The sequence below is a fragment of the Musca vetustissima genome, unplaced genomic scaffold (assembly GCF_032173495.1).
Source record: "Musca vetustissima isolate MV318-11 ecotype Yass unplaced genomic scaffold, APGP_CSIRO_Mvet_v1 utg1463, whole genome shotgun sequence".
In the NCBI taxonomy this organism is placed as follows: domain Eukaryota; kingdom Metazoa; phylum Arthropoda; class Insecta; order Diptera; family Muscidae; genus Musca; species Musca vetustissima.
This window is the reverse complement of record NW_026886420.1, coordinates 317,274-329,372: the sequence shown is the minus strand read 5'-3', so window position 1 is coordinate 329,372 and position 12,099 is coordinate 317,274. Positions and strand designations below refer to the sequence as shown.

The window sequence follows — 12,099 nt, the reverse complement described above, 5'->3', positions numbered from 1 at the left end:
CTAGGCCATGTTTAGACATGTTATATTTTATTTATTATTATTTTTTATTTTAAGTATTTTGAATGCCTATTCAATTCGTAGCTCTGCTATGAATACGGACTGCCCTTATAAATTTGCCGATCATTTTTGTTCACCTGTTTTTTCCAAAAAGACCCTCATACATTTCCCTCTCGGCTTCCCTAAATGTTTCTAACCCGGTTTTCAAAGATTAAATTTTGTGGCACACTTTGTTCACTTTGCATATCATCACCAGCGGCAGCAGCATCATCATCGCCGTATCACCATCAACACTTAAGAGCAGCCATAGCAACGGAAAAATCCGCAGCAATAACCCGACATGATGCTCTAACTAATTCAAATGCAAATTCAATCAAAACATGTCCATCATCAGCAACAGGAACAATAATACCCGGAGACAACAGAGCCAGCAATTGCTGGTGTTATTTGTTGTTATTGCTCTAGTTATTGTTGCTGTTGTTGCAGCATTAGCTATATTATGTGAATTGGGGGCTATCATAACACCAAAAACACAATCATCACACATTAGCCAGGGTTTGGTGGTATCCAACTCGAATTTGAATGTAAATTTTTAAAAAGGTTTACACACACACAAATAAACTGACACACACCATTTTATCCCACACGCGATTAGGTGTGTTTGTGGGTTTGAACATCCTGTCCGCTTGTTCGTTAGTGTTAGGCAAATACTGCAAAACATCAAAATTCAAATTGAAAACATTATTACATTTAGAATTTAGATAGCCTGTCCGTCCGTCACACCTTGCCATTAAAGTGCAAGGTCCTTTTTTAGTTTGTATGTCTCCATGACGTGTGAACATGCAATTAGATGTGGTCACTATTTAGGCCTAAAACTATATATATTCCAAAAAAATTCTAATCGTGTTGAAAGGGGTTTAAGCAAAAAATTGAAAATTAAAACGTTTGAAATGCAAAAGGTGCAAAAATTTCTTAAATAAGGAGTGTAAACCGTTAACGGTAAATAAATAAAGTAGAATATTACATGCCTATTTTGTAAAGATATTACGAAAATTGTAACGTTTTTTGTTTCGAGTTTCCAATTCTGATTGAAATTAAGAAATCCTATTGAAAAGATTCTACTGGCAAAAATCTAAAATGTTCAAATGTATGGCATATATGAATTTTTTGATCCTCAGATAGAAACTAAAATATCAGTGGAACGGATATTCACTGTTAATCACAAATATAATTGGATTCGAATTCTCCTGGTTTTAATTTTTAAAAACAAACAAACAAAGTCAATTTAGCCAAATTTTTCATTCATTTTCAGTGTTCATATTCAATTCTAAATATAGGCTATTGAAAATTTGTTCGCATGATTTATTTCTTCTTTTCGATCTTTCTACCTCAATTCTCTACAGAAAAGCTAAGTATTTCTAATTTGATTTGTTATTCTTGAAAACTTTGAAGCCGAGCAAAAAAACATAACAAGACAATTAAATGAAGGTCTCGAGCAAACTCTAAAACATAAAGATAGATCAAATTAAATTGACATACATTGTTGACAACTCGTAAGAAAATATTTACACTGTTGTACAAAAGTGAACGACTTCAGAGAGATAAATTCTATAGATACATCGTATACTTATATTTAGTTTAATTGATTTGAAGCTAATTCTTTTCAAAATCGTGGAAAAACCTTAAAAAAATTAAATTAAGGTTAACCGTACGAAGGGGCCCAAAAGGCTCGATTTTGATGATATGCGGGGATTTAAAAATAATATTAGGCTGGGCAAAAGAAAATCCATTATTTTTATATGAAATATAGGACTTTACTTAATATGCTTCGGAATGTCCGATTGTATGATTTGTTGCCATTTTAAAGGTAACTTCATAATGCCTTTCTCGTAAAAGGCCTCCCTAGATACTAATTTTGTATCATTAAAGAAATTTTGCAATCCAAAAAATAAATGCTAATCGATTGGTGCCAAGTCCGGACTGTATAGCGGGTGCATTAAAACTTCCTAACCAAGCTCCCGAAGATTCTGGCGAGTCACTGTAGATGTGTGTGGCCTAGCGTTGTCTTGATGGAAAACGGCACATCTCCTGTTGGCCAATTCTGGCCGTTTCTGTTCAATTGCTATCTTCAAACGATCCAGTTGTTGATAGTGGAGATCAGAATTTAGCGTTTGACCATATGGAAACAACTCATAAAAAATAATCCCCTTTTCAGTCCCACCAAATGCATAGAAGAACTTTCCTGGCCGTTCGTTCTGGTTTGGCCACCGTTTGATGTACTTTACCGCCCTTTGACCACGATCGTTTTCGCACAGGGTTACCGTATGTGATCCATTTCTCATCTAAAATCAACATCCGTTTAATAAATTGGTCTATCTCATTCCGTTTGGTCGAGGCTTCGCAGATTGAAATTCGATCCATCCAATTTTTTCTGTTAATTGGTGTGGCACCCTAACATCGAGCTTCTTTTTGAATCCAGCTTTGTGTAAATGGTTTAAAACAGTTCTATGGTCGATTTTTAGCTCCTGGGCGATGTTACGACTGTTAACTGTTGGTGAACTTCGATCACTTCTCCGATTTTATCGACATTTTCGACTTCATTTGGTTTCCGTAAAATATTCCACTCTATTGCAAACTGAATGACAAATTTAATATACACATCACATTATGATGTAGGGTACAACAATTGTTTATTTTATTTTGTTTTTTTATTCAATTTTTTGCCCTCAACTGTTGTCACACATACAAAAGCAAGTGGGGGAGCCACAATTCTTAACAACCCCTTGTTACAGTCACGTTACTCTCTTTTTTTTACATCAGTCCATATTTTCCCCGTTGACAGTGGCGTTATGTTGGCACTCACTTTGCCTGTGCGTTTTCATTGATGTGTCGTCGCCGTCGTCAACGTCCCCCCGTCAATTTCATCGTAATGAAATGCAATTTCATTTAATAAATTTGAATTAACCAAATTAAAATGCAGTGAAAAAATACACGCATACACATGCACATACACAATCACATATATATATGGGAAGGCCCATTTGCACAGATACATTTGAGAGAGGCTGCTGCTGATAAAAGGCCAGTGACAAAAGCAGCATGATGGTATAAATTGAATAAAAAAATAAAACCAGAGATGGTTGTTGGTGGAAAATATGAAGCATTTTTCAAAATATGGAATATTGAGCATTTTCCAAAATACACATATAACTAAATCAACTGATTTTTCCACGTTTAAAAATGGGGAGATCCATTAGGAATACCTTGAATAAAAACTGATTTTAATAAATATTCCTTGGCTTTCATATCCAAGTTTTACTGTCATTGATGAGTCATTGAGTTATGCCATGGATAGAGGAAGGGCTTTGCACAAAATGTAAATAATATTATTGTGTGTGTGTTTTCATTATTTTCTCTTCTCTTTTTTTTTAATTTATATTCAATCATCATTAATTCTCCGACTGCCTCTCTGTCTGATTGAGTAAAAAACAATCATAATTTATGAATGCTTGGACACAGCTGCAAGAGAATGTTAATATAAAGGGAGTTGTTTAATGTAAATTGAATAACTCCATTAAAATTTATATTTTTTATGTTTTTGTTCAATATAGTTGCAATATGATTTAAATTGAATGTAAGATAAATGAGATTTTCCAGTTCTTTATATGCCTAATCGATGCGTGGATTTAAAGAATATTTTTTCAGGGTTTAATTAAGGCGTGGATTTTTTAATGAATATTTTTCAAGACCTAATCAGGTCGTGAATTTTTTTAAGAATATTTTTCAAAGCCTAAGGAAGGCGTGGATTTTGTAAAGAATATTTTACAAGGCCTACGAAAGGAGTGGATTTTTAAAATAATGTTTTTATAAGGCCTAATCAAGGCGTGGATTGTTGTAAAGAATATTTTTTCAAGGCCTAATCAAGGCGTGGATTGTTTTAAAGAATATTTTTCCAAGGCGTGGATTTTTCAAAGAATATTTTTCAAGGCGTGGATTTTTCAAAGAGTATTTTTCAAGGCGTGGATTTTTCAAAGAATATTTTTTCAAGCGTGGATTTTTAAAATGATATTTTTCAAAACCCTAGTGAAGGAGTGGATTTTTGAAAGAATATTTTTTTCAATGTCGTAGGAAGCAGTGGATTTTTAAAAGAATATTTTTTTAAAGCCGTAGGACGCAGTGAAATTTCAAAAGAATATTTATTCAAGGCCTTAAGAAGGCGTGTATTTTTTAAAGATTTTTTTTTTCTAAGGCATATCTGAGGGTAAGATGTTCCTTCTAAATAAATTAGTTTTACTCTTGGACCCGTCTCTCCTTCATTCCATTCTTCTTTATATCCCACTTTGGCTTAAAATGTTATTACTTAAGTCACCTTTATCTTCCTTGAATTTAACCCTGAAAAATTGGCTGTTTTTTTCTAGATTTTCTAAATGAAATTGCATAAATTTCATTGAATGCATTCGCTCGCTGCTGGCTGCTGTGCTTTGAAATTTGCTACAACAATAGCAGCAACAACAAAATATAAGTGTCTTTAACACGTGCTAAATCTATTTAGTGCGATTGCGGATGTAGGCACTTTTTTCGTTATTTGAATTTAGATGGACGTAATGAAATCAACGCTACACTTAATTTAAAAATAACGATATGATTGTAGATGTCTGTCCGAACGATGTCGACGACGACGGTTGACCGTCTAAGAACCCCCTGCCATTGGACGGTGCAATATTCGACTGTTGCCGAGTAAATGCAATTTTCAGACCTAATTATCACTTGCCATACACACACACATACACACCCACCATACACGTTGAGTTGTAGTTGCAGTTGCAATAGAATGTAATTCGTGTGTGGTTAGCTGCCAGCCCGGTGGTGTGATGGATGATATCACTTGAAAATTTGCGACAAAATTTCAAAGTGATATCCAAATTGAACGGATGCAATTGCGAGCAACAACACTGAAAAACACCCACCTCTACATTTTGACATACATTTTAGACAATTACGAATGTAAACGTTTTACAGGGTTGGGTTGGGAGGAATTTGAGATTTTGAAAATTCTGATTGTAAATCTCAGAAAAAAAACAGCTTTCCAACGATTGTCTCATTACGGCATGGACAGACAGACAGTGTGGTGATTTCAGTTTCTGTTTTTTTGTCTCTCTATCAGCTTTGCATTTTACTACCAAAAAATAACTTATTTTTTCTAGTGGACTGACTGATTGTGTGAGCTGGCGAGCTAGCGAGTGGATGGATGCATGAATGAATGCTAAGTGTGCTAAATGGTCTCATCATACGATTTACATAGTTTGTTTTATTTGTGTGTGTGGTGGTATTGCAACCAACTCGCTTACTGAGATTTGCAAGTAGTAGAAGACAAACACGCACACACAAACAGTAATTCAAATCAAAATAACAACTACAACCGCCGTACAGAACAAATCTAGCAAAGATCACGATTTCATTTTCAACAATTGTTTTGTAAATTCAATTATCGTTTGGCATCACTTTTTAGTGCAAACGAAGAACCGGCTGGCTGACACTCTTGTGTGGACGTATGTACGTTTGATGGTGGTACGAATGGACGTACGTACGTATGTCAGCTAATTCAAGATTCAAAGCACACGTTGACAATGACACTAGCCAGCAATAAACGGCGACGATGATGAGGATGATGGCAAGTCAGAGCAATGATATTTACTTGTAGCTGTGTGTATGTGCGTGTGGTTGCTTGTCCTCCCCAATTAAGGGGTAAGTTTGTGTTAAGGAAAAATCCTTTTGCTCTTTGAGTAGCGTAAAATGTCCAGCAATTGTTGTTGCTGTTGTTTTTGATTCAGCGTATGTTTTGACATGCGCTAGTTAATGTGCCCTTTCCTTTGGTGTCCTGACTTGACTTGTGAAAACTTTGATATGCCTTAATTTTCAGCGTATTTACAGTAATACAAAGGGACTCTTTATTGTTAGATTAACGACACTAGGATAATAGCAATTAAGGATAATAAAAACGATTTTAAAAGGAAAGGGAAACGGGTACTATTTTTGTTATTCACATTAGCCATTGCAAAGGAAATATATTTTGTTAGTCCTTTGGTAAACTGAGAATTTATTCCACTTATAGAATTAACTATTGACGTATGTTGAAATAATTCGGGGGAAGTTTTTCACACTTCGGTGGGGAAGAATCATCAAATTCCGAATATGGGACTTAACTTGAGGCTATGTCAAAATATGGACCTAATCCAAAACTTTCATTCAAAAAAGCTTTAATTCTTCCAAGAGACTGAAATGTCAAATTGCCTAAACCTTTAAAATGCAGATAGGGGGTACTTATATGAAGAATGTATAAAAAGGATTCGCAAATCAATCCTCGACGAACTCAAAACTACAAATTACTATAATTTTAGTTAGAAATGCGGCTAAAACCTTAAAAGTACTGAAAATTGAATGGGACTTTTATATGAGGACCAAGTCAAAATATGGACCTTATCCGTTCTACCTAAACATGTTTGAACCTCCAAGACCCTTCAAAACTTTGTATTTCAATGATCGAAATTTTGGTATTCCTCAAAAAATTTTATTTAAAAATCCACGCTTTGATGCCCCTTCAAAAAATATTATTTAAAAAAAGAATATTTGTCAAGGCCTAATCAAGGCGTAGATTTTTTAAAGAATATTTTTTAAGACCTAAAGAAGGTGTGGATTTTTTAAAACAATATTTTTTCAAGGCCTAATCAAAGCGTGCATTTTTAAAAAAAATATATTTTTTAACGCCTATTCAGGGCGTGGATTTAAAAAAAATTTAAGGCCTAACGAAGGCGTTTATTTAAAAAAATATTTTTTCAAGGCCTAATCAAGTCGTGGATTTAAAAAATATATATATATATTTGTTAAGGCCTAATCTAGTCGGGGATTTAAAAAAATATATATTTATTTCAAGGCCTAATCAAGTCGTGGATTTTTTAAAAAAATATTTTTTTCAAAATATCACGCTTAAGGGACCTTGAGTAATATTGCATAAAAAATGCAACCTGTCTAGTACACGAAAAAAGTAGTCCTCAAAAACTCCATGCTTGCTGTTGGTTAGTAAATATATATGACAGGATCAGGTCTGATTGGACATATGTAAATGTGTATCAGCCCTATTTCATAATTTTTTATAAAAACTTTATATATTCGTATGAATTTAAGGATACCTTCCCCTTCCGGATTTTTTTAAAGTTTAGATTTTTGGTTGATGATAACCATAGGTTTTCATCATCCCATTAAGTTCTCGCACAGATTTCATTCGAAACCTCTCAGAAGTGTTTGAATTCATACCTCATCAGTGAATGAGTGTGTGAAATTAAACACGATTAAAAAATAAATTTAATAAAGCAATTGCGGTTATAAAAAAACAAGCACTTGAGAGGAGCCACTTGAAAACGCTTGTGAAGGACTTCCTTCGTCTACAGCAACGACGACAACAACAAAGCAAATCACTCAAAATACCAAAATATTAAAATTGTTCAATTAACCATGGAACCTTGTCGGGCAACCCTAAATGGAGACCAGACCATACTCAGTCGCGTCGAAGGCAGACAGTTTTCAATTGGAAAGCCACAAACGACAAGCATATTAATTAATTTGCAAATTTACCTAATTGATGTTAATTAAAACTTTATAAACATTTTTATCCCTATTTGAGGTAATTGGTAAATCGATGCACCCTCCCTCCCTGCCAACTTCCTTCAACAAACTCCACACAAAATATGCATACAGAGTTTGCATTTGTGCCCTCAACATCGTCGCCATCAAATTGATAAACCGCCATTAATATTTACAACGAGATCTGCGACTCCATCATCATCATCAGCAGCAGTAGCCGCATCAGCCTTGGAGCCATAGCCAACCATCCATCCATTGGTCGAAATCAATATTGAATTATTTGCAATCAAACGTTTATTCTTTTCAATTTTCATATCGCTTCTGTTGTTTTTTCTTGTTTTTGGTTTTGCCAATTCAATATTTGCCGACAAAACCCCCCATTTTTAGCTGTTAGCAGGCTATCGGCCTGTTGGAACTTTCCGAACACAGCCCTCAGATAGATAGATGGGAGATACAAATTATTATTGCATCCATGCTAGCCATAGACTACTGCTGACTGACTATTTGTTGGTGTGGTATCCCTCATCCCGCACTCTTCATCAGCGACGTTGTCATCAAAGCTGCCCCATCATGTACATACAGCTGCACAACAGCAGCAGCAGCAACAAAAAAATACCGTAAATTAAATTGATAAACCACAAATTAATTGAGAGAGGAGCGCTTTAATGGAGTGTATTCAATTTATTGTATATCGAGTCAATGGTTGGTCAAATGCTGCTGTCGTTGTCGTCATCTTCATGCATTTGTGGCAGCCAATATTGATGCAACATGTGTGGCTAACTGTCTGCTGTTTTCCAGTTTCTTTTTTTTTTTCATTTCATTTGCAAAAAAGGGGTCGCGATTAAATCTGTCAAAGAGAGAAAAAACGGCAAAACTCCACTGGAAATGAAAAACTGATGCATCGATGGGGCAGGCAAACAAACCAATCCCCAATCATCAAATGTGTGGTCTAAATTTGAATTTGTGTGTGTGTTTTTTTTTCTTTTTTGGGTTAATAAGCCAACATGAAAATCAATCAAAAATTAATTAACTTAATTGAAAAATGTAATAATATTTGGGGAGTATTTTTCATTTGAAGATATAATATTAATAAAATTGTCAGATTTTGGAATTTTTGTTCAGTTAAATTTTTATTTAAAAAACCTAATGCAAATTTCTCAATATCAAACAGTATGGTGAATATAGTTTTGGTCCAAAAAACTAAGATTCGTAGGGAACTACTTTACGACAAAATAAATTCCGACCATTATCGATAACTTAAAATATCGGTCCTACCATTAGGTCAAAATTCAATCTTAGCTTGCAAATAATGTACTTACTTTTTCCGACTTTTGTTGTATGATAAGTTAATATGTCTATTTTTCTTTTCCAATTTCAGACAAAATTTCAACGTAACTGACAATACTGAACCTGGTAAGTGTGATATAAAATATTTTGTGTTTGTTCCCATACCCAATAACTAGTAAAACTTTTAAAATTTATGAAGGAGATAATGAAGGAGAACAGGTCATGGGTTTGCGTAGTATTGTATGAAATAACGGGGATATAATAATGTTCACAGTGCGATATTTTTAAACAGGCCAGCGGGATCGATCAATTTTCGTGTGAAAAATCCATTATTTGTTTATGAACTATTGGACTTTATTTAACATCCTTTGAAATGTCCGATTTGTGTCAAATATGCTCCGTTTTGTTGTATGATTTGTTGCCATTTTGAAGGTAAATTCATAATGCCTCTCTCATAGAAGTCCTGATCTCTATTTGCAAAAAACTCTATTAGTCGATGTTCATAATCCTCCTTAGATACCATTTTTTATCATTAAAGAAATTTAGCAATGCAAGAAAAGGATGATAATCGTTTGGTGCCAAGTCCGGAAATTTTGCAATGCAAGAAAAAGATGATAATCGCTTGGTGCCAAGTCCGGACTGTATGGCGGATGCATTAAAACTTCCCAACAAAGTTCCCAAAGTTTCTGGCGAGTCACTGTAGATGTAGCGTTGTCCTGGTGGAACACAACATCTCTCCTGTTGGCCAATTCTGGCCGTTTCTGGTTAATTGCTATCTTCATACGGCCATGTTGTTGACAGTATAGATCAGAATTTAGCGTTTGTCCATATGGAAGCAACTCATAATAAATAATCCCCTTCCAGTTCCACCAAATGCATAGCAAAACCTTCCTAGCCCGTAGTCCTGATTTAGCCACCGTTTGAGGTGCTTCCCCGCTCTTTGACCATGATCGTTTTCGCACGGGGTTATCGCTGCCAATCGGCAGATTATTTTGAACTTTTCAGTCAAAATTCGACCCGATTCTAGGCAACAAAAACGGATGTTATTATTCAAAAAATAATAACACTTACTATACTCCGAATTTGGATCTGAAGTTAGAAGTTTATGTCACAATTTTAGACATCTGCTTCTAGGTTATAGTTTCTGATTCGACATATTAATTGTTTATATTCCCTTCCACAAATCTATTTAATTTTATAGATCCTTATACAGTATAATTAAGACACCTAAATTTAGTTAATTTTATACTAGAAATTTTAATTTAATGTCTTCTTGGTTAGTCGCCCAATTATTTCGATAGACATTATCCATTATTGTGTTGGATTCCGTTCGCCACTACGCTGACCTCACTATGTCAAAACATGGACCTAATTCCAAAGCTTTCAGTCAAATAAGTTTTTAATCTTCCAAGAGACTGTAATGTCAATTTACAGCCTCTTCTGATGCCTAAACCTTTAAAATACGCCACGGAGTAGACTGTGTAAACAGGCAAAATATTCGCAAATGAATCCTCCAACAACCCAGAATGACAACTTAGTAGAAATTTTGTTGGAAATGCGGATAAAACTTTCAAAATACTAGAAATTTTACGGAACCCTTATGAGGTGGCTATGAACCTATATCCAAAACATTATACAAACAAATGTTTCGGCCTTCAAGAACACATGTATTACAAAAATCCAAATTTTGGTATACCTCAAAAAATATTATTTAAAAATATATTATTTAAAAAATTCAAGCTCTGATGGGCCCTTTAAAAATTATTATTAGGAATTTTAGTATGGTTTTTTTTAGCCTCCGAATTATTTCGATAGAGAACCATAGCTTATTCTTGCCTTTATGGTCAAGATGTAGAAACCATAGTTAAATAAAGGAACAAAATGGATAAAAAAATTTTATGAGCAATTGTCCGTCGTGATTAGATTTCGATTTTTTGTCTATTTTTATTTTTAATCCGACTGGACTCAAATGTTGTATTTAGGTATTTCATGGCTCAACAATTCGGTATATCAGGTCATTCCAAAAATATGCAAAATCCGAGGTTTGTCATGATGAAAGGTTCCAAAAAAATATTCTGGTGTTCAATAATTTTTACTCAACTGGCAACTTTTTAATAGATTATTTCCTAGTAAGGAAAAACTGATATTTGCCGATAAAAACGTTTTTACTGCAACCCGCCTAAAGGTTTTTGGGAACCGATTTTATCTACCGAGTTGGCTATGATTTGTATTTTAGGTTCTCATTGGGTAGGAAATCTGGAAATTTCAATATTGGCCCACTTTTGAGGGACCCACATAAAGATACCACCCAAATTACTTTATTTTAGACACGTTCTCAACCAAATTGGCTGTAATTTAGTATTTATGATGATCAAAAAAGTATCAGTACTGATTTTGCGGTTTCGGAGTAGGCCCCATATAACGGTACCACCCATTATTCAGTATTTTGTACATGATCTATTGGGTGGCAAATCTTCTTATCTCCATATAAATTTTGCAATCGATTTTAGGTATTTTGAATGTTCACCTCATGATGGGGTATATAAAAAGTTCGGCCTTCAGATTTTAATTATGTATTTACTTATTAACAAATCAATCTCAAATAAATATTTGTTTCTCTTCTTTTTTAAAAATTGTTTCTGTCACAGATTCCTATGATTTCAATACTCCTTTATTGACTTGCATATATTTTGCACCGATGGTAAATTAATTTTCATTTTTAATTTCCTTTAAATTGTGATTCATAATCCCCTTCGAATTGTTCACAATCTTTTTTTAAATCAACGATATTTACCTTATTCCCGTCTGTGAAAATTTTGGCAGTAATTGTTTGGCGAGTTTCGTCAAGAAACTCAGCCGTCGTTGCAGCACAAATTTACGTTCCTTCAAAAAAATAGATGTAGAATTGATGTTTTTGATGGTGGTAGGCTGGGGGCAGCTAAAGTTGCTCTCAAATATTTTCACTAGCACACACTTTTTATTTTGGCTTACGATAAAGTTGATAGCTTTTGTTGTTGTTATTTTTTTTTTCTTTTGAAGAAAGTTTTGATTTTACACACACGCGCTTTTGAACTTGTTAGGGTTTAATTATCCTTAAAATTGGGTTCCGGATGTGTGTGTGTGTGTGTTTGCCTGAATTTTGTTCGGAGTGTGTACTTGTATGGACTTTTGAACAGG

General features: G+C 34.2%; 1 protein-coding gene across 1 annotated transcript in view; it reads right to left on the bottom strand.

Annotated features, from left to right (window-relative positions):
• The window catches only part of LOC133333911 (diencephalon/mesencephalon homeobox protein 1), a 71,824-nt gene extending 60,016 nt beyond the window's left edge, over positions 1–11,808 (bottom strand). Inside the window, exon 1 of the mRNA XM_061542224.1 lies at positions 11,717–11,808. The gene's annotated coding sequence lies outside the window, so the exon portion shown is untranslated. The remainder of the gene's footprint in view (positions 1–11,716) is intronic.
• Positions 11,809–12,099: the final 291 nt, after the last annotated feature.